At 44.1% G+C, this 24,579-nt stretch overlaps 1 protein-coding gene across 2 annotated transcripts in view; it reads right to left on the reverse strand.

The window, feature by feature from the left end:
• PRKCZ (protein kinase C zeta) overlaps nt 1-24,579 on the reverse strand; it is an 820,696-nt gene that overhangs the window by 277,405 nt on the left and 518,712 nt on the right. The gene's annotated exons all lie outside the window — the stretch shown is intronic.

Genomic DNA, 24,579 nt, shown 5'->3' on the forward strand with positions numbered 1-24,579 from the left:
GAAAGGCACATGCATCATAGCTTGATTTGCAATGACCCCTGGAGCAAGCGTGTGCCTTGATTATAGCATGTATAGGACATTTAAAAAGACACCCAACTGATACTTGAATGTTACACTAGTAATGGTAAATGTCTGCGTGTTTTGTTTTAAGTGTAAGGTTTTAGAGAGAGCCTCATAGTGCCATGAGCTGTGCTTGAGATGTACATTGTGTTTATAGCAATAGGCAATGTGTCAAAAATAAACTATGTTATAGTGTATCGACAGTGCCTTCTTTAAGAAAGCTGCAGGGGAAAGCACCTTCGTGACTTCCATCAGCTAGTGCAACTCTCTGCGAAGCCCCCATAAACAAAGTCAGAGTCCACATTTTAAATTCCACTTGCTGAAGCACCCATGATGCGTTCCCTATAGTGGGTTCATCACAGGGGTCGAAGTGGGGTAAAAAAAGTAGGGGAACTGTGAGTGGAGAATCAGAGGGTGGGAATAACCCAAGAACTGGATCAGTGGGTGGAGTCAGAAGTGTGGACAGAATGCGCAAAACATCCCAATTTTTTGTATTTGTTTAACATTTCACTGACCAGTAACAGCTTATGATGTTATTTAATTCAATGAATGGATACACATAATTATTTAAGGTTTAATATGAGTTACTGACATTAAAATACAATCACACAGTAGGATATGTTTCCAATCACAGAATGTCCCAAATACGCTTAAAAGTGGAAGCACAAACCATTTGTCTCTGGCCCATGGAGTTTCTGCCTACAGCACTTCCCTTTTTCCACAAGAGCAGTTCAAACATAAATGGGAAAAATATCCTAGTTTGCAAAATTTTTCTAAATAATTATGGGTCTGCATATTTGCAGCATAATACAACATCTGCTACATAATCTGACAATTTTAACTAATAAATTGTTTATAGCTCAAAACGGATCAAAAGTTAATAAAAAAATGTGACTTGTGTTGCTGCAAAGAGGACGGCCCTTTGCAAAGGTTGACTGATCACCTTTCTCACTGGTGCATTTGTATGTTACACTGGTACTAATAAGGTAAAATCTTTCCAGAGACTGTTAGCATGTGTAAAAATGTCAAAATAATCAAGTGGCAGAAAATATACTGCATTAGGTTGCAGCCTTTTTTGCTGCATAATCTAGTCAACAATGCAACATCATTTTGTCTTCTTTTGCTGCACAATTCCAGTGGCCCCAAAGCAGGCAGCATGTCTTAAAAGTGCTGAGCATGAAGCAGAGAAATGTGAAGTTTGCGAACATAGTTTGGTGTGCGTGCAAATCCTGCTTTGCCAATCCCTGGTGAGTTGCAGCTACTACTTCTGAAACAAGGCCAATGGAGGTACCAATGGGTGAGGCGGACTGGCCTCAAGGGCAGGGCCAGCTTTAGCGCTGGTGGCGCCCTGTGCAACAGTGTTAGTTGGTGCCCCCCAATGACCACCTCCACCATGGATTCCCTCAATTCCACCCTTTAACAGTGCCCCGAATGTCTCCATAACTACACTCTCTCTCAGATGCATTCAATTTGATTCACAGCGCCACTCATACCAGTATAGGGTTTCAGGGCACTTTACATCACACACACTACACAGAGACAATCAATAATACGTGTGTAAATCACTGTATAGGAAATGTTACAGAAGACAAAGCGCCACCTAAAGTCAGCACCCGGTGGGAACACACCGGACGCACCACCCTAGAGTTGGCACCTCTCAAGGGTCCTGTGACCTCGCTCCAGGGTGTGCTGCTTCATAAGCCTGCCCGCAACACTAGAGGTGAACTTCAGTATGGGTTGGAGGGGACAGGCCTCCAAGGTTAACCCACACTTGCCCCCACTAGGGTAAACCTGCTGGTGCTAAGATACCAGGGCTTCTATGGTGGTCTTGCGGGGCCTTCTTAGGCCTAGCATGGGAAAGTGCTCCTTCAGGAGAGTGGTCTGGTGGACTGGTCATGAAGGCTGAACCTGGTTCCCCAATTCCAATTCGGCAGCTCTGACCATAGTGCCACATCCTCTCCCCCACTGAACACCATACTGCCCCACTGAGAGAAATTTGCATGGCCTTCAACTGCAACCCAGTTGTGCCCAGCTATAAATACCTGGATGTGACTCACTGCAAATTACGCACTAGACAAGAGCAATATGCTGCCTAAAAAACGTAACAACATCCTGAAAAAAGCAAACACTCATAGGGAATGCAAGATTAAGTTAAGCATGTGAAATGTAAGCAGGAACAACATGGTTAACTTCATGCATTTACACTCACTATTCAGAAATCAGTTAGTGATTGTGCCTGAAAAGTTAAGGACATGACTACAGGGCCCGGAAGGGTCCCGCTTCAATGTCCATTACTTATGTCCTTACAAAACGCAAGCAGTATGGTAAAAAGACCACATCCATGAACACCTAACCATGGTACGCATTTTGTTTTCCTATCCACCCATCAATCCGGCATTGCAGTATCTCCAGGAATGGTGCACATCCTCATTCAGGGAGAACAATGCTTTTTCAAAGAAAAGATAAAACAAAAGTAGCGCTTCACTGGGAAACTCAATCTGGCCGCTTTGTGAACACTGTCATGCTTTATTTCGTTTTTTCTTTATTTTTCATATTTTGAACCTTTTATTTCTCTCCGTCCCGAAGCTGTACTCTGGAATAGAATAATGTCAGAAAAAGACAACACTTGCAGCAAAAGTATTTTTCTTTTTTGGATCCATTTCACAGTGGAAGAAATACACGAAAGGAGGAAAGAGAGGATGAGTACCCTTTCTTGAAGTCACGGTTTTCAAGAGGAAGAAAGGGAGGGGGATCAGCTGCCAGCGACGGAGCAGAAGTGGACACTGTCCTAGCCTTCTCTGGCAAGAAAGAAAAGACAGAGTTCTTTTCCTTCTCTGCACACCGCCTGTCCCTGAACGGCGGGAACGACGAGCCTTCTCTGTAGGCCTTGGCGATTTCTGCCGTCCTGGGACGCATTATTAAAACGAGAAAAGTAGGGGCACGGGATCTAATGAATTATAGAAGTAGGGGCACGCCGTGCCCTGCCGATCCCGCCCACTTGTTCATCACAGCAATCCTTCTTTAGTTCACCTATGCGTGCCGCTTTACATCTCACAATGGCACTCAGATATGAGATGCTAGAAACAAAGTCTATCCGAGCAGATCTTCCCGACCACTTCTCTCACCAAACATGCCTGCTCAGCACCATGGGTTGTAAACAAAATATCAGACTGGACAACCCAGTGCAGTAGCAATATAAATATATTATTATTATATCAAATACCACAAGAAGGCCTGCAGAGTTGCTCAAAGCTGCGCGCATACCAAAAAAACGTGAAGTGGACGACTGTCTCAACCTAATATAAACTCATTTCGACTTGTATTTAAGTGGTTGTCTATTTACTTACTTATATACTATTGCACAACCTCCTCTGATGTGTCTGTAAAACTTACCTTTTTGTCCCTAAATTTTGTCCTAAATTTTGACCTTCTGTCCTGAATTTTAACACTGACCGTCCTGAATTTGCACCCATGCCAGTTGGTCACCCTACAGTGTGGTAGGCCCAAGGCATTGTTCTGAGCCCTGAGGAGGAGCACTAAGACGAGGTTTTCCCCACTGCTGTGTGTAATGAGTGCACATCACACCACAGCCATCTTAAGCAAGCATTGGCATAGCCAATAGGTCTCGCCTTTAGGACCTTATAAGTATTTAGCCATGCAGCAGATTATTCTGGATGCTATAACTTCAACTGTTACTTCATGATGCGGCATAAATGTGGTCGTGTAAGAAGCCTAAGAAAATCAATCAATCAAAAGCTTGCAGGCTTGGGGCAGAGTGCTTAGCAGAGCAATCTGCAGCTGTAACAATTTTGAAGTCACCACAGCAGATTCCAAAGCTAAGGAGAAAACTAGAATTCGCTGTGAAACCAAGAATTCTGGAGGCCAAAAATGAAAAAAAAATGCAGAATGCGGGATATACAGTTAGAAATGGCATACAAAGATGTTGCCTTTTTCTGGCTCTCGAATTAGGAGGTGTTCGCATTATACAACTCATTGGTATTCATCTTACCGACCTAATAAGAACGAAAGGCTGCATAAGCCCCACTGGTTTTCAAGCCTGTGTCCCACACATGATGCTCCAATACACTGGACAGTTCAAGGCTCCTTGCTCACTAGAAGTTAGGAGTGCTCAAAGGAATTGCATGGCTCCCGAGAGAGCCCCCCTATTGAATGCACCTCTCATTACTGTTGTTGATTCTTAAGTGTGCCAAATACGAGAAACTTACAGCAAGAATACCTCATATATCTAGGGTTGCCACGTGATCGGTTTTCTACAGGCACCACCGGTATTTGGATGTCTTAACAGGTACAGAATTAAGCAAAATCACCTGAAGCCGGTATTTTTAGCCCTCAATACATACTTCAAACAGCAAATATAAATAGTAAGCACTTTCAAATGTGTTCTAGACCTCAGTTAATGATCCGTGGCTAATAATTAAAATAAACAACGACAGGAAAGTAATGTTACAAAGGTAGGAATACAATTTTATTTGCAGTTCTTTTAAGTATCCAGGCCTTTGCAGACTTAAAACAGCAAGCAAATAACAGGCAATGGACTGACCTAAAGCCCACTATATGTATATATCTGAATTTCAAACCACTAACGCGGTCTATAGGCGAGACCTTAAAAGTAAATTATCATGTGAGATTGGGATCTATAAGAGTATGCGACAGATACACTTAGGAAAGGATTGTACTGAAGTTTGTAGGTCTCGTTCTTAAACATATGAATAAATCTTCATCCAGAAATTTATGACATCACGTATCTGTACCATTAGTTACTTTGAGAATTCTCAACACTATTGCTAGTTATAGCACAAAACCCTCATACCTGCAGATTTCCAGGATTATTACTGGAACCCTTTGTCACTTCCATATTCTCATGTTGAAAATACAGATGTGCAAAACTACTCCTGCAAGCACTGTTGCTTTTTTATGTGGAAAACCCTTTTCTACCTGGAGTAAGGTGAACTCGTCCAAGCAAAGAAGTAGGTTTAAGTTGATTTATTTCTTACAAGTAGATCAGTTACATGTTTAAAATAAAGATACAGTATCCCACCAAGAGCTGTGCAGTTTTTCAGACTGTCTTACTATTCACTGAGGCTCCCAACGTATTGGTATTCTGACTGAATCGTCCTCTAGAGACATGACATACTGCTAAAAACCCTTACACCAAGACTGTGTGACCTACCGGAAAACAACATTAGAGTAAAGAGAGGGCCGAGAGCCCTCCCTCTACATCCTTGCCCATTTCTGAGGGAAGCATCTTTTGCACCCTTGATACTGAACTAATTCCCGCTAAACATTTCTAGGGTTGGAATGGGTCAGAATATGCATTATAAATACCAACACACGTTTGAGCTTGTGAGTATGCGCAAACTTCTAGAGCATTCCTGCCTAGGAATTCCCACTCCCAGGAATATTAAGGGAATAAATCCATGTACGAGTGTGAAGCCAGGTTTTTAGGTCGAGGACGTCCAGTCTGCCGAAAGGCAGAACCGGAAGTCGGAGATTTAATGACTTGGAGAAGAGGGGCTTGAACCCGCCCCTCTTCTCCCCTGTTCTCTATTGGCTGGCCTCTTGAATGCTGGCCAGCCATTGGAGAAGAGGTCAGTCATTCCGATCAGGCCCCGTCCTTTTCGGATCGGGGGGCGTGTTTTTTGCAAGAAGTCTCTTTATCTCCTCCAGCCAATGGCAGGAGGAGATAACAGCAAAACACGCCTCCGAATCCGAAAATGCCGCTGCCTTTCTCCGAGGCATTTCTTCTTGACCTCGGAGAAAGGCAGTGGTGTGCCTTTTGCTCTGCTACTGGCCTTGTTGCAACCGGTATCGTGTTTGTGGAGCCAAATTGCTGAAACTGTGATACCGAATACCGCGCGTGTTAATGTTGGCACCCTCGGCAGATTCTACGGATGCCGCCCGCGCTACGCTACAGCCTCCCACGCCACTGCCCCCTGGCCACCGTCCCTCCGAACCACGGAGACATGTTTCTTTTTAATACTTTCTTACAGCATTTCTCAGGGAAGTCGCAGGGACGACGGTGTGATTTAAGCTGCCGGAAACCCGATCTCAAAGTGTCGGTAGGACCAGAAGTTTTTAAAGAAAACATTGCTAAATCGTGTGCTCGCTGCTGCTGCAGGCCAATTAGACGAGATGTGAGCCCGAGCAGGCTGTCGCCAGGCCTAGCTGCAAGAACAGCAAACAGCTAGAAAGCAAACAAACGGCTGGGCAGAGTGTGGCCGTCGGAGGCCCCAGCGGTGCCGCTGACCCCTGCGTCCCTGGCCAGAGCTTGAAAGAGTCTGGGGTAATTTACTCTGACATTAGTTAGCAGAGCGAATTACCAGAAAGTGATTAATCAGGGAAAGTCTCCACACAGAAGGAGGGTAAATAAACCGCTGCTAACATTCGGAGCCACTTTAAGATGCAGATAAGCGGCCGGGCCAGGTGTCAGGCAGGGGCGGGGGCCATCCTTCTTCCTGGACTCTCCTGGGGTCACTGGTGGCTCCTAGGTGTCCCCAACCATTTATCTGTCTTCGAGCAGGAACATTATTTATTTATCCAGGCGTGACGAAAAACTCGAGTATTTCGTAAACAAAGCGCGACACTTCTCCCAGAGCAGACACTTCTAATTTCCTGTATGCAGCAGACAAAAACACGACCCATTCCATACACGCCCTTTTTTTTTTTTACTAAGCTCGATAGGAACTCAAGAGGCCTTCAAAAAAACCCTGACATGGGGTGAAATAAAACCATAAAACCATATTTCAGTGTGATTTCAAAGATAGCGGTGGTAGCGTGAGCTTTTCTGCTTCATGGCGCCATTATCCATGTACGTGTCATCATAGCATTGAAGTGTAGCAATACACGTAATATTGTGTGGGAAACGTTAATCATTTTTTTTCTATACAGCACTTCACATCGGGGATTGGCACGTTTCTAAGCACACCCAGTTTTGGATAACTAAATGGGACCTCTTAAAACAAAGTCATTTGCCGAGGCTCACACTATTTGGCAACTGCGTGACCTGGGATTACCAAGCTCGAAGTTTCTTAACTATACAAACAGTACAGACCATGAAAACCATATCACTCCCTGGTGAAACGTGCGCCAGTGATGTAACTTGGAATGATGGGAGTCCCAGGTATGGCGAAGGAACACTCCCCCTCACACTTCTTGGTGTTATTGATCAAACATTATTGTGCACCCAGTGGCATAGCAAGGGTCTCAGGGGGCCTAATGCAAAGTGGGTCTGCAAACAATAGCTATAACTGGAGGTGCACTGGACCCCTCAGTCAGCTGTGTTCCGGTGTCGCTGCACCTGCTGCACTATTGATAGATATGCCCCTGATGCTACCTACCATACCAGCCACAATAGGACCACAGGTTGTAATAACACTGCCCGGTCGAGGACTAAGGGGCTGCCAAGCCTCCACCCTGTACAGGGTAGCGCCTCGCAGCGCTGGGGCTGCAGGGGAATATGCTACGTCCATGGTGTCTGTATGAATTACAACAAACATTGGTCGTCTCGATGGGCAGAACTATTACTACTGACTCTTCTGCGCTTCTATGCAAGGAAAGGTTTTTAGAAGATATGGACAGAAATGACAGTACCTCCAGTCTGGACACTACTGGCCTTCGTATTACCATTTCAGACAAGCACACGAAGTTTCTGAGCTGCCAAAACACGAGAACTCCAGTAAACAAGCATTTACAATGCAATGGTCTCGGCATTGGTAAAGTTAGAGCTATTGACATTGCTCATGAAATTATTTTTGTTTATGTTTTTGTTTTTAAAACATTTAAAGAAACGGCATTGTCATGAGCAATGCCAATAGCTCTAACTTTAACAATGCCGAGACCGTTGCATTGTAAATGCTTGTTCTGAATTGCAAAGGTGGCTTTGTGCTTGCAAATCAAGCTGTTTGTCGGGGTAAGTCTGGCTTAGGTGTTCAAATAGTTTTAAGTATTCTGCCCTGTATGTTATGTAGGTTACAATACCTGACAAGGCCTACGAATGAAAGGAGAAACTATATTTTTTGTTTCTCTTTCAAGCAGCAGAATAACAGAAAAACATTTCTCTAGAGATTTGTAACTTGAAAGGCCGAACAGAAATAACGGATGCACACTTGTTTCCCTCCCCGGCTGTATTTCTTGGTGAGATCTTGAACATTCGATTTTTTTGGCATGCCAACTAGCAAATTATATTGAAACTACTAAGGCAGCCAGTGATAAAGAAATAAATTAACACCCGAGCATGAGATAACTTCTGGAATGTTATAAATGCTGGGGGTCGGACATAAATAGTGCACTCCACTTCCACCAGCCTTTAGGAAATTGAATAGCTTTAAAAAACACAAGCTGAAGGGCCAAAGAGGAACAAAAAGATACAGACGGTGTAAGTTGTAGGTTTGCAACAATCATTTCTGCCCCCGCAATACAAATTCTGAACAGCCGTAATTTGCATACCAAAACAAAGTATTTTTCTCTTACTCTACACAAATATTTTGACGATTATATCCCGGACGAAGCGTTAAATAGCTGGCATTACATTTGCTCTACTTCGCTTCAGTCAGTACACGCACTGTCAAAACTGATTTACTTCGCACTGATGTGTTCTGAATGTGTCAAAAGCACAACACAAATAAATGACTTAAGTTATTTATTGACAAAGCACCGTAACATATTTGCCCCAGGCACCATATAAATGTCTACTCGCCTTTTAATCTACTATAAAAAGGGCCACTACAAAATAACCTTTGGCACTTAACAGCTGGCACGGCATACATAATTTTCAATTCCATACTATAGAATTAACATCGAAAGTATAGCGCTAGGGTGCGGCTGAAAATTGGGATAGGCGCTATAAAAAAAACTCAAATACAAATACTAACAAGAAGTGCCCTTTTCTATATTAGTCTATAGTTTAGCACAATATGCATACTTGCATGAACTTTTTGACAGATGCATTTCCGGCTCTAAAAAAAAGTGCATTACAAGTGGAGCGCAAAATTTATGAAATTACATTGGTAGAAATTAAATTCCCTCTGGGCCTATCCATAATAGGCTTCTTCTTTACTTTCTGGTGTCATGAAGTATATCGGACTAGAAGTAACACCATGCACCCATGATCTATGTCAGATATGCACACAGAGCAATAGAGATCGACAGGCGTGCGCTAGCAAACACACATTACAACTAGGGTTCCTGGTTTGATGGTTTTAACATTTTTGTCCACTTTATTTATTGGTTCAGTTGCACCATATGGTCGAAGGTACATCCGGCAATGGAACATTTCAGTGGTCCCCTAATCCCTTGATGCCCTAAACACGTGCTTATTCTGCTTAAAGGTTAATCCAGTTTTGACTTAAGACAGCGTCAGAAGAACGTTGCCCACAAGAAGCACAATTTAACGCTTTTAAAAATAAATACAGACAGGAAACATTGTTTTCTGTCTGCATTTATTTTGTAAAAATGAGTAAAAACGGGAAACTGAGAGCCTTAATTACAACTAAAAGCCCACCAGGCAGGCCACTCTTGCTTACACATCAGCACCCATGCATTTACCTCATGAACACCGACTCACAAACATGCAGTTAACCTGGCACAAAGAAACATTTACTAAACTGGTTAATTTAGTCACTGTGGAGGGGAAAAAAATCTAGATGTAAAAAACTGTTGTGTTAATGCTCATTCAGTCCTTGTCCTCTTGGTTACCGAAAGAATATCCTTTTGGCCCATCTAGTGGCTGACGTGTAAATCAGCAGTGAGAACTGTGGTGTCACCGAGTACACATTTCTGCATGTGCTGATAATTATTATAGAGGGACCAGAAGAGTGCTGTGGGTTAGGTTTTTACTAGAAGGCGAAAAATAGAGGATCCTATATTGGAGAGATGGGGGACTCGACAACTTTTCTTCTCTAAAAGTTAGTCAAAGTATATTCCCGCCGCTCAAAAAAAGGCTGAAACAGTAACGTTAATTACATAGTACTGAGAAAGCAAGCCCAAGCTTGAGCTGTGTGTCATGATGATGAAGAAGGGAATAGGCAACCTACATGGGACCAGTACTTCACCTACTCTCGCATTTTAGATTTCTATGACTAAGCGTAACTCCTGCAGGTCCAGGGCCCTTGCAGAAAAAAAAGTGTCAGCAAACACAGATGGACAGCTGAGCTGGCTGAAGGTTTCACTGGTATGAGGAAGATTCATACTTCATGGACTCGCATACGTCACCCAGAGCTAGAGAGCTCCATGTACGCGATGCAGATAGTACTAGGCTTTAGTTTTACTAGGTGCACAACACTCATCATGCACTGGCTGTACTTAGATATATATTTCACACAAACCAAAAGTTTGCCTGGTTTGCCTTCTTTTGAAGAATGCATGCGTTTTGGCTTTATGAAGCTGGGAAAAGAGACGAGAGGGAGAACAAAACAAGCCTCGATCTCTAGTCTTTATAGGGCCATGTGTTTAAACACATGGCCCCATAAAGATAAGAAAACTTTTACGACGGAGGAAAGCAGGCGAGCCCGTCCAAGTGGGCCGTTTAAAAAGCCAAAAGTACACGTCCTAAAAAGCTCTTTTCCAATGGCTGGCCACCGTTTAGCATAAACGGTGATGCCAGCCAATGGAAAAGAGGGGCGGTGCTTAAAGCCCTTTACAGAAGTTACTCAAAATCATTAAATCTCGCAGAGCGAGCTGCGCATGTGCGCAGCCACGCCAGCCGAGACCTAAAAACCATGGTGGGTAGCTATGGAGGTGTGAATTGGGGCCATGGGTGAGGGGAGGGGTGGTATCTGCGAGTCCATGGTCCTGAGGAATGCTGCCGGGATGGAGGTTGGGTGTTCCTGCTTCGCTAAATCGGTTTCTTCAGCTGTGCGAGTACATCAGAACACTACTCGAGGCAATGTAAAAAAAAAATTGTGCGTGAAAGTAACTGAAATGGGCTGGAGCGAAGTGACAAATGTAATGGGGTCAGTCGCCATGGCCTGGAACGACACATAAAAAGGAGGGGCAAATGACAATGTTTTACCACTCAAAAGTAAGGAATTTGGAAAGGCACAGGGAAGAACCAATGTTATGGGTGGTCTTGAAGCCTATAAACTGAATACAGCATGTCTTTAAGACAGCACATGCACGTCGTCTAGGATAAACCTAAAAATAGCAAAATAATGAAAGACAATACCTACGCAACAAAAATGGAATACAAATCGGTAATATTGGATTAAATAACTGAAATGAAACTCCCTTTATATAGCGCTTGCTTATAACCCCTGAAAAGAGGTTGAAGCACTTTAATATCCTATTTTATCTTAAATCATGGCGAGACCGAGGGGGAGTTGTTACTTTATTAGCTTCCTAGTTACTGCAGTTGCATGGATGTAGCACACAGCAGCTGTTTGCCAGGGACGCACAGGGGTGAGAGGTAAAAGGAGCCTCCATGACGCGATGCAATCATTATCATTGCTTTTTACCCCACTTGCGTGCTCCTTGTGGTGGCTTTTCGGTCAAGAAATTATGCCACCCAGCCTAGTTTTAAAGTGGCAAAAATCAGTTCTATCCCCTGTTCAAGAAGGCAAAGAATAAGTTAACTGTAAAACCCAAAATAAATAGGAAAAGAATACCTGTAAATACTGGCAAGAAAAGAGTATGTGTGTAGGAAACTAAACCCTGACTGACACTCTTCTAAACACTCACATAATAAATGCAAAACACTGGAATTTTCCTGCGAATTGCTCTGTTCAAGATTTCTGTATTTCTTGCAGAGCTTCCATTGTGAAATACCTAAAGAGTAATGCAAGGGAATCATCTTTTAGTATGAGCTTCCATTTTGTGATTGGTACATATGCTACTTTGTGTCATGCAGTAACCGTATCTTCTTAAATGAGCCGAAACACATAAACCCAATTTAAACACATATATATAACACATATATATATTTTTTAATAAAGTGCATTTATTTTACTCTTATAAGGCAACTGTCAGGTCCGCTCTTTTGGTATTGTATGTTGCCTTGTTGGAGGTTAATGTGAGATGGTTCAGATTCAGGCATTGCTACACCCCGTTGCCACAGTTCATTGAATGCACACAAGGTTATGACCCCACACGACTACCCTCTCCTTGCTCAGCTCACACCTACGCGAACACCTCAGATATGCCTTCACAACGCATAATGACATGGAATACTCGTGGGTTGTGCACCCCCTCCTGTAGATATACAGTCTACATATACTTAATGCAACATGATACACAAATAGCTCTATTACAAGAGACCGAATGGACACAACTAGAAGTGTACAGAATTCAACACAGGTGTAGGGGACACATTTAGGCAACAAACTACTCTGCATTTGCCAGAGGAGTATTGATTTGGGTGCGTCCTGGTACCCCTCCTCTGCTAGAGGAGGAGGAACTAAACAAGGATGGGAAATATGTTTTTCTAGATAGGCGACGCATACTAATTGGCAACGTCTATGCGCCAAACTCAGACCAGGGACCATTTTGGAGCAAGTTATCTACTGTACTTTCTAAAAGGTGTGATTTACAGTGGGTGATCGAAGGAGACTTTAACAATGTACTAGACATACTCCTTGATCGCTCATTTTCCCCACTGAGGGGCACAGCAGCAGCTGCAGGGTCTATGCTACTTAAAAACTGGGCTAATAGCTGGGGATCAGTAGATATCTGGAGGCACCGTAACCCTGACACACGTGCATACTCTTTTTACGCAGCCCCACACACTTTACATGTTCGCATTGATTGATGTGCACCCTTAATCTACTGCCCATGTGCAACAAGCGGACTACCTGGGTCGTACGCACTCGGATCATAACCCACAGAGTGTGTCCCTGAGGTGGGACACTGGGCTGCCCCTGATCCTACCATGGAGATTAAAACCCACGATGCTAGAGGATTTGTCATTTCGTGACTCTTTACATACCTCAACCGAACACTATTTTCAGTACAATGCTGACACAGCGTCTTCCAAAGCAATAGAGTGGGAGGCTTTCAAGGTGCCGCCAAGGGGTACCTGTCTGAAAACGGGGGGCGAGATGCTAAGGCAGGTGGACAAGGAGCTTGTGCGCCCAGAGTGTGAGCTATTATCACTAGAAACGGATTGATCCATGGGAGTAACATGCTCTGCGGAGCTCATAAAGGCAAAAGCGGAGCACTCAACTCTCATAGAAAGGCTCAGATGTTTCAATTTCGCCGCGCACTCCTCTAGGAATCACGCTCAGGCTGATCAATCCAGGTGCCTACTTGCCTGGCTAATTAGGCAGGAACACCCAGCCAGCACTTTCACTGCTTTACAATCCCCCGCTGGACAGATAAAGTATACCCAACACGAGATTCACGAGGAATTGAGCCTTTAATTCACGTCCCTCTACCAATCAACGACAATGGAGCATGAAATAACTAGTTTCTTGCACAACCTTTCGTTCCCTACACTGTCCCCTGACCAGCGCATGGAGCTCGATGAGCCTATTACGTTGGAGGAAATACAGGGTGCAATTCACTCCCTGGTCTCAGGTAAGATGCCGGGTCCCGATGGGCTCCTTGCTGAACTGTACAAAACGTATATAGATCTACTAGCGCCACGATTGTTAGACATCTATACTGAGGACACACATCTATCAAGTCTACCACACACTATATGTGTGAGGCCTTACTAATTACATTGCCAAAGCCAGATCACGACCCCCCCCCCCCCGCTACTAGGCTCTTACCGCCCGCTGGCATTGTTAAACATCGATTATAAGTAGGCTGTCCGGAATTCGGTTTAAACCGAATCTAAACGACAGTACCCTACCGGATGAAAATCAGCGCACTTGGTTTAAACCGAGTGTCACTGATTTTCATTGCTGTTGCACCACTTGGCCACTTGATGGAGCCAAAGCGTTAGATGCAAAGCCCCAATGCTGTCCGGACTTTGGCCCCACACAAAAACTCCAGCGGCGCAGGCACACACCCAACGTCAGCCTTAAAGCCCCCTGGACAGGTCTTTGCCGAGAAGCACAATGAATGGATGGCCCTTCCCGGTCCCAGGTCAGGCAGCTAATGGGAAGTGCTGAGCGAAGACGGTTTAAGTAGTCCGGAGGCGGGCGGAGATAACGTTCACTGTACTTGATATTATATTACCTGTCCTTTCGCAGTAGCCTTTGCCCGTAGAGATATGTGCGTTTTATGGTTATGGAGGCTCTGTCCCCTTGAAGAATATTCCAAGCCGCTAGCCATTCGCTGACAGGTAGATAGATAGCACGTGAGCACTCTAAATTCTATCCCAGCTTCCCTCCCCCTCCCCTTCCCGCAGCTTAAGTAAGCAAACGACACCGCATGGGGCCAAATACACTGCCTCTCAGCGATAACACATGCGCCACACACATCGCGCTCTAGGTTAACGGTGAGCGCAGAGGTCAGGAGGTCAAGAGCGGTGCGTGCACTAGAACCCCACAGCTCCGAACATATCTTTTCTCGCGTTTCTAGGTAACCGGTGAGCACCGCGTTCACTGAAAGTATGAAGCCTCAAGTGACACCAGGGCTCCAGATGAAATGGGACAGGCAGTCTTTCGGGGCCTAAAACTGAAAATGTGCACAGTATGTTCGTCCTGCTGTTTTTTTGCCTATTATCACGTACGTGTGGCAGCGAAAGAAGCAGTTGAGTTTCCTGACTACGCGTTTAAATAGCAGTTGACACAACACATTTCCTGCCCCTCGGGAACCAACTTTCAGCTTTTTGGAAACCGCACAAATATCATTGGTTTTGTCCGGACTGAAGCTGCAGAGAATCCACAAATACCCTTAGATCCCATCATGAAATGGACACGACGGAGTGAGTTATTTTGCATTACTGAGTTTTTCGAGGTTTGTTTTGTTTTGCCCCAGCTGGCGTTGTTGTTTGTAAATAGAGACTGCAGTGTATTCTGGGAGGAGAGTGGCAGCCTGTCGAATCTTCACAACGGGACGGGTCAGTGTGTACCCTGGGGTGGTGGGGTGCCTGCTGAGAGGAGGCGTGGGGCGTTTTAGGCTCTCTCTGATAGTGGAGCAGCCAAACAGGCTGCAGACTGGGACTGATACCACAGAGGTACATCTTCGTGAAAGCGTTGCAGCTGCGAGCTGGTTGCTGTTCGGAATCCCTTCATTTGCATATCTGATTAAAACACACAGTTCCCCATTTCTGCTCCCAGTGCCTTGGAGCCTCTGTCTGCGGTGGAGAGAGCGGGGAGCGGCTGGCAACCCTGAGGAGGGACCCGCAGGCCATGGGGGCCAAGAGGAGCATCACAGCCGCGGCGCTGCTGCTGCTGACAGTGCTGGGCACAGCCTTTGCTATTAAAGTACAAACCCCTCAGAAAGTCATCCAAGTAGCACGAGGAACAAATACAACTCTTCAGTGCAAATTGGAAACAACAGCACTCACGAAAGTTGGAGGTATTGTGTCATGGAAGACCGCGGTTGATCAGGCTGATGTGCTCGTGTATTTCTTTGGTCAAGATATCAGTTACGGGGAGCTGTACGCTGGCAGAGTGCATTTTAGCGGCCAGACAGATAACGGTGACCTCTCCATTTCCATTTCTGCTCCCAGCATGAGGCAAGGCAGAGGGATGAGTCCCGGGGGTCCCCTTATCATTCACACTCAGGCTAATCCTCAAACCACCCACTAGTGAAATTGTAATGCAAAGTACCTGGCTAAACAAAGGCTGGACTCTCCCACCCCCTCTCTAAACACTGCACTCTTTGCCCATTATTAGATAAAACCTCCCAGAGGAGGATGCGCCCCTCTGAGATGTACTGTTTAGATTTACTGATTTACAGTTGGTTGTGGTTTTAAAACACGTAATCCCGCAGTAATTGCTTTTCTGAATCAAGAGGTAAATGGATTTGCACTAAGAAAGTTGCCCTGGGACAGGCAAATCTTTAAATTATTACTTTGCTTCCATTAATATAATGGCCCGTACCCTCAAAGATGAAGCGTCTTTTCCAGGCGGCCCCTCGCCGGGTTGACTTCCTGGATTAGGGCTGTTAATTGATTCCGCACCTGTGGTTTTCTTTCTTCTGGGGTCATTTTACGTTGAGGTTTCCCTGAGTGCCATGCTTTAACTGAATTCAATGAATTCTTTACTTTTAAATGCAAAAACGACACTATCCAACTATTTCATTCAAAATCTGGAATATTTGAGATTATTGCTTGAGTCTACCAAAAAAAGTGAAAATCATAAAAGTATCCTCTAGCAAACACATTTAGTAATTGCTTGAAATAGTGTGTGTTCTTTGCCCCTTTTCAACTATGTATGTTGAAATATTAACACATGTTTCTTATTTAACTATGCACACGCACGCACACACACACACATATAGACATATTTTTATATGTGATATAGGCACCATTAGAAGTTGCTTTTTTATTCTGAACAGCGATGGGTTTAGAATGTTACCACTGCGAAGATCAGTTATGTTTTGTTAAAATCCATTTTGCTAATATTTTCCTGCAAGCTAAAAAGCAATAATTCTTCTTGCTTTCTTTTTTTGAAAGTGTTATCAGTAGCTTCAATAATACATTTTGTCGCTGATGTTGAAAGGGATTCACATATGTGATTTTATAGCATGATCCCTCACTGTCTGTAAAGAAGCTTCTGCAGTTTGCAAACGTATTCAAAAGGCGAGAACGAAAATTGAAGTAAGAGTAAAAAGAAAGGACAAATAGTAAAAAGTAACAAAATTAACAAAAAAGGGAAGTAAGAAGAGGGCGAAAAGAAGGATAAAAAGTAAACAGAATACTGAAATACAAGATTTTGCCTGCGCTCTAGAATGCGAAGAAAGAGCTCGGCTCTGGGCACAGTCCACAGATATCATGTTAGTGGAGACACTAACCTTCCAACCTTTGCACCCGACCCTTGAAGAGCCTCTGAGGAGACGGAGCCCTGGGAGGGCTACACTGGCCTGTAATTGGTATTTGTGACTCAAACATTCCTGCTCGGAGCAACAGTACACATTCATACCATGCCAAGAATATTTGCTAAAACATTTTTTTAAAGAAAAAGACCCCAAGAATGTTTTCCCCTCAAAATATGTCCAACAGCTAAATCCTTTTTTTGTTGTAATTAGATAAGATTAGTCAACTGCAAACGTTTAATGAAATTAGACCTTACTCACTTTAAATCTCTCTGATGTAGACTCTGGGAATGAGGACGAGTGCACTGATGTGGATAATTAATTTAAGAATATAATAGGCAAGTGTTGAGGACCAATTCAGGAAATTTTATTTTACAATGCATGAGAAACGGCTAGCAATGATGCATAGAAATGTCCCTTCACCAACCATGGCGTTTGAAGTCAATGAAGCCTCACTGTGGTACTTTGCACAAGTGTTAGATCCCTTCCGTAAAGGGGAATTTTCTCCAGACTTTTCAATGTACAGCTTCATTTTTGACCGCTTTAATACCTCTGGGGGCATATGCACCCACTTCAACGCATATGTTGCAGAACCTGTCCCAGAGAATGTCAACATTCAGGTGCACCAGTATTGGCATGGAAAGCTACATCAGTGGCCAGAGTTGGCAAATTGTGTACGGGCTGTTTTGGTGTTGCCAGTCTCAAGTGCCAATTTTGAGAGGGCCTTTTCACAAATAAAAGTTTCCATGAGAAGAAAAGAGCGAGCACGAATGACTAAAGACTCGCTGAAGAAATATTGTATGGTTTACTACAATAAGTTCCACTTGTAAAAATGTATTTGGATCTCATATACACTGTACGTACACTGTCTATATACCATGCATCAATGAAGAAAGCAAGCAATAATAAAAGCAAAGCGTTCCATAAACACCGGTAAAACACCGTTTCAGTTGTTTTTTATGGTGCGAAAATGAGTAACCACTGAAAAGCACTGTTTTTTTGAGGTTTTGAAATCACTGGAAAACACTGAAAAAACACCACCAGAATTCACCAAAAATAGAAACTGAAAACAGGAAAGCCTAATTATAAGGTCTTAGTCAGCATTCTACCGGGACGACTCTCACCACTGGTCCCGCACATGATTCATGAGGATCAGAATGGGTTTATTCCGGATAGATCCATCACTCTCAATCTACAAAGTTTATTTTGTATAATGAGGTATGCTCCCCAGACGGCACCCCTCTAAGGGTGTTTGGTGCTTGATCTGGAGAAAGCTTTTGATACTGTTGAGTGATTGTTTATATTTACTGTCTTATCCTGATATGGACTGGGAACTCCCTTCATCTCCCTAGTGAAATTACTATACAGCGACTCAAAGGTGAGGGTTCCGACGTGGAAATTGGTGTCAGCGCCTATATCGGTGAAGAGGGGCACTAGACAGGGATGTCCCCTGTCCCCGCTCATCTTTGCACTGGCCATTGGACCATTAGCTATGGCCATGCGGATGTCGGCACATAGTTGGGGTATTCGGCTGTGCGCTATATAACGAATATCCCAGACTCTATACCTAACATACTGTCCCTGTTTGCCCAGCTTTCGGGATTATGGGTCAACTGGGGGAAGTCGTGCTTATTTCTATTTGTCCCTAGTGCACCCGACCCATCCTTGTCTATAGACAGATTCATGGTCACATGGCAACCGAACATGTTACGATAACTTGGTGTCCATATATATCATGAGGAATGTGACCTTTTGGACGGTACCTTCACACGTGCCCTTACATCCCTAACGTCACAATTTACATTCTGGAAGACGTTAGCATTATCAGTAGCGGGCAGGTGGCACTCATCAACATGGTGGTACTTCCACGTCTTTTACATTACTTTGCTAACCTACCACTATACTGATCACCCCCATTCTTCCTACCAATAGAGCGAATGCTCCGAGATTTAATATGGAACAGATCACGATGCAGAGTAGCACTTACAAAGTTATATTTACCAACGGATGAGGGTGGGCTCGCAGTACAGAATTTTTAACATTATTATCTAGCATCTCAGCCATAGTGGATAGTGCTGGATGGCAGGCCACCACCTGCCGGATACGGCAGGTGGTGTGGCGCCGTTAACGCTGGGTGGGGTCCTTGTTCCACCCCTGTGGGGGAAGAGATGGCGAACTCCCTCTACTATTACAGGTGGCATATCGCTGCTTTCGGAGATCATTATTCCTCACCAAAAATATCAGACTTTATGCTCCGCCTATCCCATTGCTTGGAATGCCCAAGGGGAACACAACAACCACATTACTGGAACTTACAACTTGGCACGAAGCGGAGAATCATACAGTGCGAGACCTTTACGAGGATGGGACGCTTATGACATATGTTGACCTCATGCACGCAGAGGAATTGCCTCCTGGACACTTTCTTACAGACCGTTCATGGCTCGGTTTCCTAAGGCAACACTGGGGAGACATTACCCAAGAGCCACAAACACACCTTGCACTCCAATACATACATGTCATGGGTGAAGGTAAACACTTAATCCGATGGTTTACAGACGCATTCCGCTCACACAACTCTCAGGACTTTCCATCACTGCGTGCTGAATGGGAGTCCGACCAAGGTCGCTCATGCACCGCCGCGGAGTGGAGCACAGTACTGGCATGCCCCACCTATATCCCGCGTAATGCTCGCTTCAAACTAATTCAATATTACATTGTGCAGAGTGCCTATCTCACCCCCACAGACAGGAAATGCTTTGCCCACGGTTTAGTTGTTTAGATGCAAATCTATTGCACATGGTATGGTCATGCCCCGATTTGAGGCAATACTTGGAAGGAGTGACAACAACTAGCGAACTGCATAGATAGACAGATATCCAACACTTGGGAGGTTTGCATACTAAGTCTGTAGAGAGACAACAAACAAAGAGCCACAAGTCGCTTTATAGATATAGGACTTATGGTAGCCAAACGATTAATAACAAGGCGTTAGAAATCTAAGGACCAAGCCTGGCTGTGTTCTATCCTTATTTGGGCCAGAGCAGAGGGGCACTTCCTTCGCAGGGAGGAAATGCTGGGACTATGTAAATTCCCTATTTCAGACTGCTCTGAGGCGATTCTTGTGGCTCTACAGACAGCTATGCACACTGACCCGATTGGAACAGAACATATAGCCTAGGAGACTCTCTCTAGAAAGATATGGGCACGCACTCCCCAACTAGTGGTGGTCGCATAGTTTATTGCATAAAAGTTTCGGTTCTTTCTTATGTGCTTAGCCGTAAGTGTGATTCACTATTTATGTTTCATTTACCTTCCCCCTTTTTAGGTCTCGCCTGGTGTAGGCTGCGCGCATGCGCAGTCTCGCCGGCGAGATTTAATGAGATGGGGTATTTTCTGTAAGGGGCATTAAGCCCAGCCCCTCTTTTCCATTGGCTGGCGTCACCGTTTATGCTAAACGGTGGCAAGCCATTGGAAAAGAGGTGTTTGTGACGTTGTTGCTCGGCTTTCTGAGCCATCCCATTTGGACGGCCTCGCCTGCTTTGCGTTCGTCGCAAAACGTTTCTTATCTTTATGGGGCCAAACACATGGCCCCATAAAGACAAGAAACCTTTTAGCAGGCGAGGCCGTCCAAGTGGGTTGGCAGAAAAAGCCGAGCAAATACGTCATGGCGAGCGCTTGTTTACTATGAGAGTTGGCTTCAGTATTTCCCTAAAGGGAAATTACACTGGGTCAACTACCCCACAGATGCCGAGAAGAACGTTTCCTTCATGGTGAGGGGGGGTGGAACAAAAGCCTTGCCGAAAGGGGCTAACTTACACGTGAATATTTACATCAACCGAGAAAACGGCCACTAAATTAGGACATTTACCATTTACGTATATGAAATTACACGACGACACATTTTAATTGTATTTTAAAGTTACGAGTCTAATCCCTACAAATAATTATTGAATAGTAAAGCAACTTTTTACATAATTCGTTATTAGGGCATTACGGCATTGTCAAAATTTGATTTTTAAATAGGTACCTATAGTTTTCCGATTCCTAATGGAGCTCTCATTCTGCACTGAGAACAAATGTAACTCTAAAATGGCCGTATAGTGTCTAATGTTTTATGAAAAGGCGTATTAGCTTGTCCCTCCTTTATTTTTAGCTTGTACCGTCGGAGCGTGGTGACGTTACGCGCCGGCGGTTGGGGGGCGGCCATCTTTCTCCCCCTCTGTGTCTCGCTGGTTGTGTTTTTCGGGTGTCGGTTGGTGCTGCAGAGCCCGGGCCTTGTTCAGTGGAGCGGGGGACCGCTGTACAGTAAGACCAGCAGGGAAGGTGAGGCATGTTTAGGGGTAAATTGTTGGGGAGACTGGAGGTAGATTAGGGGGTTGGGGGAAGAAATCGGCGAACAAGGAATGAGGCCCTTGAACCCTCTGTGTCTCCTAATCAATGCCCATCTCTTTCATGTCGCTTGTCATCTACTTCACGGTACCTATCCCAGCACTCACTATCCTTTCACTGTGGAGCGCCTATTTATCTTTGCCTGTCACCCGTTTGCCGTCATTTCCACTCACCTTCACATCTTCGAAAGATGCAGGTATGCGATTGTGAAGAAACCGGAAAGGTTCTTAAACGCGAATAGTCACCTTCTCGCTCCCGATTACCCCCCCCCCCTCCCTCCATTGGTCACTGTTTCAATTAAGACATTATCTGCCAATCTCTGAAAGTGATAAGCACGTGACTGAAAGGTGTCGGTGAGTGTGACTGTTGAGCAACTTTGGCTGGTGCTATCCTTTACGTTTTGGTTCAAATTAGAAGCTGCAGGCACGTTCAGTGATGATCAATGACGAAAATGTGACTCTCCTGCATATGTAAATACAACTCCGTGGCATCCAGCTGCTGATAAAACCAGAATAAAATGCTACGTTCTGGGGAACAGACTTTAAAAATATCCTAAAACAAATAATTGGTTCTCTCTCAACCTTGGATGATAACGGCTTATTTGGGAAAAGGGGGCACAACGGCCCCGTTGTGTCTACCTATAGCAGCCTATAACTTCTTCCCTATCCTCACTGAGTGCTTGATTGTGCGATGTCATAATAGACTAGAGACCAAGCCTTCACGGCCTATCAGAATGTTTGAGTGTGTGACGTCACAATGGGATCCTCCTACTTCTTCACTATGCTTTCTGATTGCTTATATGAAACGCTCCTGTGCCTTTGCTATCTTGGCTGTGTTTATGTGACGTCACAATGAGGTGACGTCTCCTCATGACAGCTTGAGCGTGTGACGCCATAATGCAAGTGACAGATAAGGGACTCCTTTGATTTCTCTTTTCCAGTCAGAATTTGTGAATGTTTGACTTCATGACGGAATGGGAGGCTTCTCTGGCTTCACTGTTCACTTAAAAGGTTTAACTGTGTGAGCTCATAATGCTTGAGGCGGGAATGGGGATAACTTCCCCTTTCGTAGCCAATCAGGATGCTTGATACTGTGACATCACAATAAATGGGTTGCCCTCCTGCCTTCACTGACCTAATACAGCGATTGATTGTGTAATGTCGGCAGCATCACTGTAGGTGTCATCAGTTGCAGAGAGTCCTTCTAGCTCTCATTCCCTGTGAGGTTCCTCTGACATGGAATCTGTAATAAAGGTTTCAAATGTGCTCGTTTTCCTGTTGGTCCTAGAAAGAATTCAGTGTGTTTTGAAGCTTCTTTGTGGCGCTGCGCACTTTCACACTTTCAGAGTCACACCGGACCCTCTATCACACGCCTCTGCACAAGATGATGGTCTCAAGTGCTAATGAAACAAGCATTTGCAATGCAATAGGTCTCGCCTTTGCGAGAGTTTGAGCTATTGGCATTGTAAATGACAATGCCTTTTATTTATGTGTTTTGAAAACCTGCAAGCGGTGCGTAAACACACACTTTGTACTTATAGTCGTTGCTTACAAGGCTGGCAGTAACTGCGCCTCTTTTACTGCCAGCTATTAGTACAAACTGCGTGTTTACGGACCGCTTACAGGTTTTCAAAACACATAAATGAAAGGCATTGTCATTTACAATGACAATGCGCAAACTCTTACAAAGGCGAGACCTATTGCATTGCCAATGCTTGTTCTTACTGATGGGAAGAAGATGATGGGGTGGGGCAACCTGAGGTTTATTTGTTCCCAGTTTTAAGAATTACGGTTTGCTTGATCTATTACAAACTGTGATTTGATAACAGCGAACAAATACTGATACACAAAGCTGTCTTAAATGTATATTGATATGTGACGATATTATTACGTAACCTTTTATTGTTGTAGACTGCAAGATGTCTATTCGGCAACCCACTACTCGACTACTTCTGATACAAATGATATTTCCAAATGTATGCTGACATGTTACAAAAAATAATAAAAAAGATCAAACAAAAAAATAAGGCAACTATCAGGCACAAGACTCCTATGCTGCTGCCCGGAGTACATGCAGCTATACCACAATTAATGCTAAACTGGAGTAAACCCACTATGTGTATCTCTGCCTCTCAAATGATGAATTAAAGTGTCAACAAAAAAGTGAAGAAACCAGAGGGTGGGCCCAAAAGCTAGGCTGCACACATTCGGTGGTCCTGGTATAAAAAACATTCATCAGGCTTCAGATGAAAATCAACGCTCCATCCAAAATACTAGGACTCATGGAAAAATGCCTGATACACCTAAATAAGTATGTCCCACCCCCACAAACACCCACCCTCCTAATACTTAGGTCGAGCTTTAAACTTCAGATAGGATTCGGCTCAACCATCGCCTTATTAAGAAAAGCTCTCATACACCCCCCCTTCCCCCAAATACAAGATCTGAAACACCCAATCAAGTGTTATAAAAGGGCATGCATCATAATTTCCAACTCAAGGATATATAATGACACAAACACTTTCAGCATATACATACAGCTGAGCTACAGAATCATGCTATATATACATTTGAGTGTTTGTTTCATTAAATGGCACCAAAACTATTCTGTTTGTCAGATTAACGGGGAACATGCGAGGTTCACAAAACACACCATGCCATAGCTACATGGCCGGCAACTCACAGGCTGCAGCTAACCCAAGTCTAGTATTCTTCGACATAACCATTTTGCTCTTCTTCCAAATAGTCTTTCTATTATGTCCACATAAGCTGCGATCCTGGTTTGCATTTACATTGGGAGAGTTATCCAATAAGTGAAAAGTCTTGAGAAAAGAGTGATCATTGCAACCTAAGGAATGTAAATCTCAATACCTTGTGGTAACAACGACCTCTCCCATTACATTTGGAAGGGAACATGGCATGTATTTTTATGATACACATTACAAAGGTTACTTGCACACAGCTGCAGAACTTGATTGTTAAGTATATGATATGCTTAACTAGATGTTGAAATCCTTTGTTACTTGATATGTACTTACTTCAACAGATTTGTTCTATAATAGTTGCCAAGCAACAACCCACCCAACCATAGACTGTGCTCCGGAGACCTTCAACTAAATTCTCCTAGTAACAGCGTTGACAAGGTTCCTATCAGAACTTCTTGAGTAAGTTTCTGGCACCAAGTCCCCAAACACAGGAGAACCCGAGCAATCACTGCCCCTCCTCCGTGCCTAAACACTACATA

The sequence above is a fragment of the Triturus cristatus genome, chromosome 1_2 (genome assembly GCF_964204655.1).
Source record: "Triturus cristatus chromosome 1_2, aTriCri1.1, whole genome shotgun sequence".
Lineage (NCBI taxonomy): Eukaryota > Metazoa > Chordata > Amphibia > Caudata > Salamandridae > Triturus > Triturus cristatus.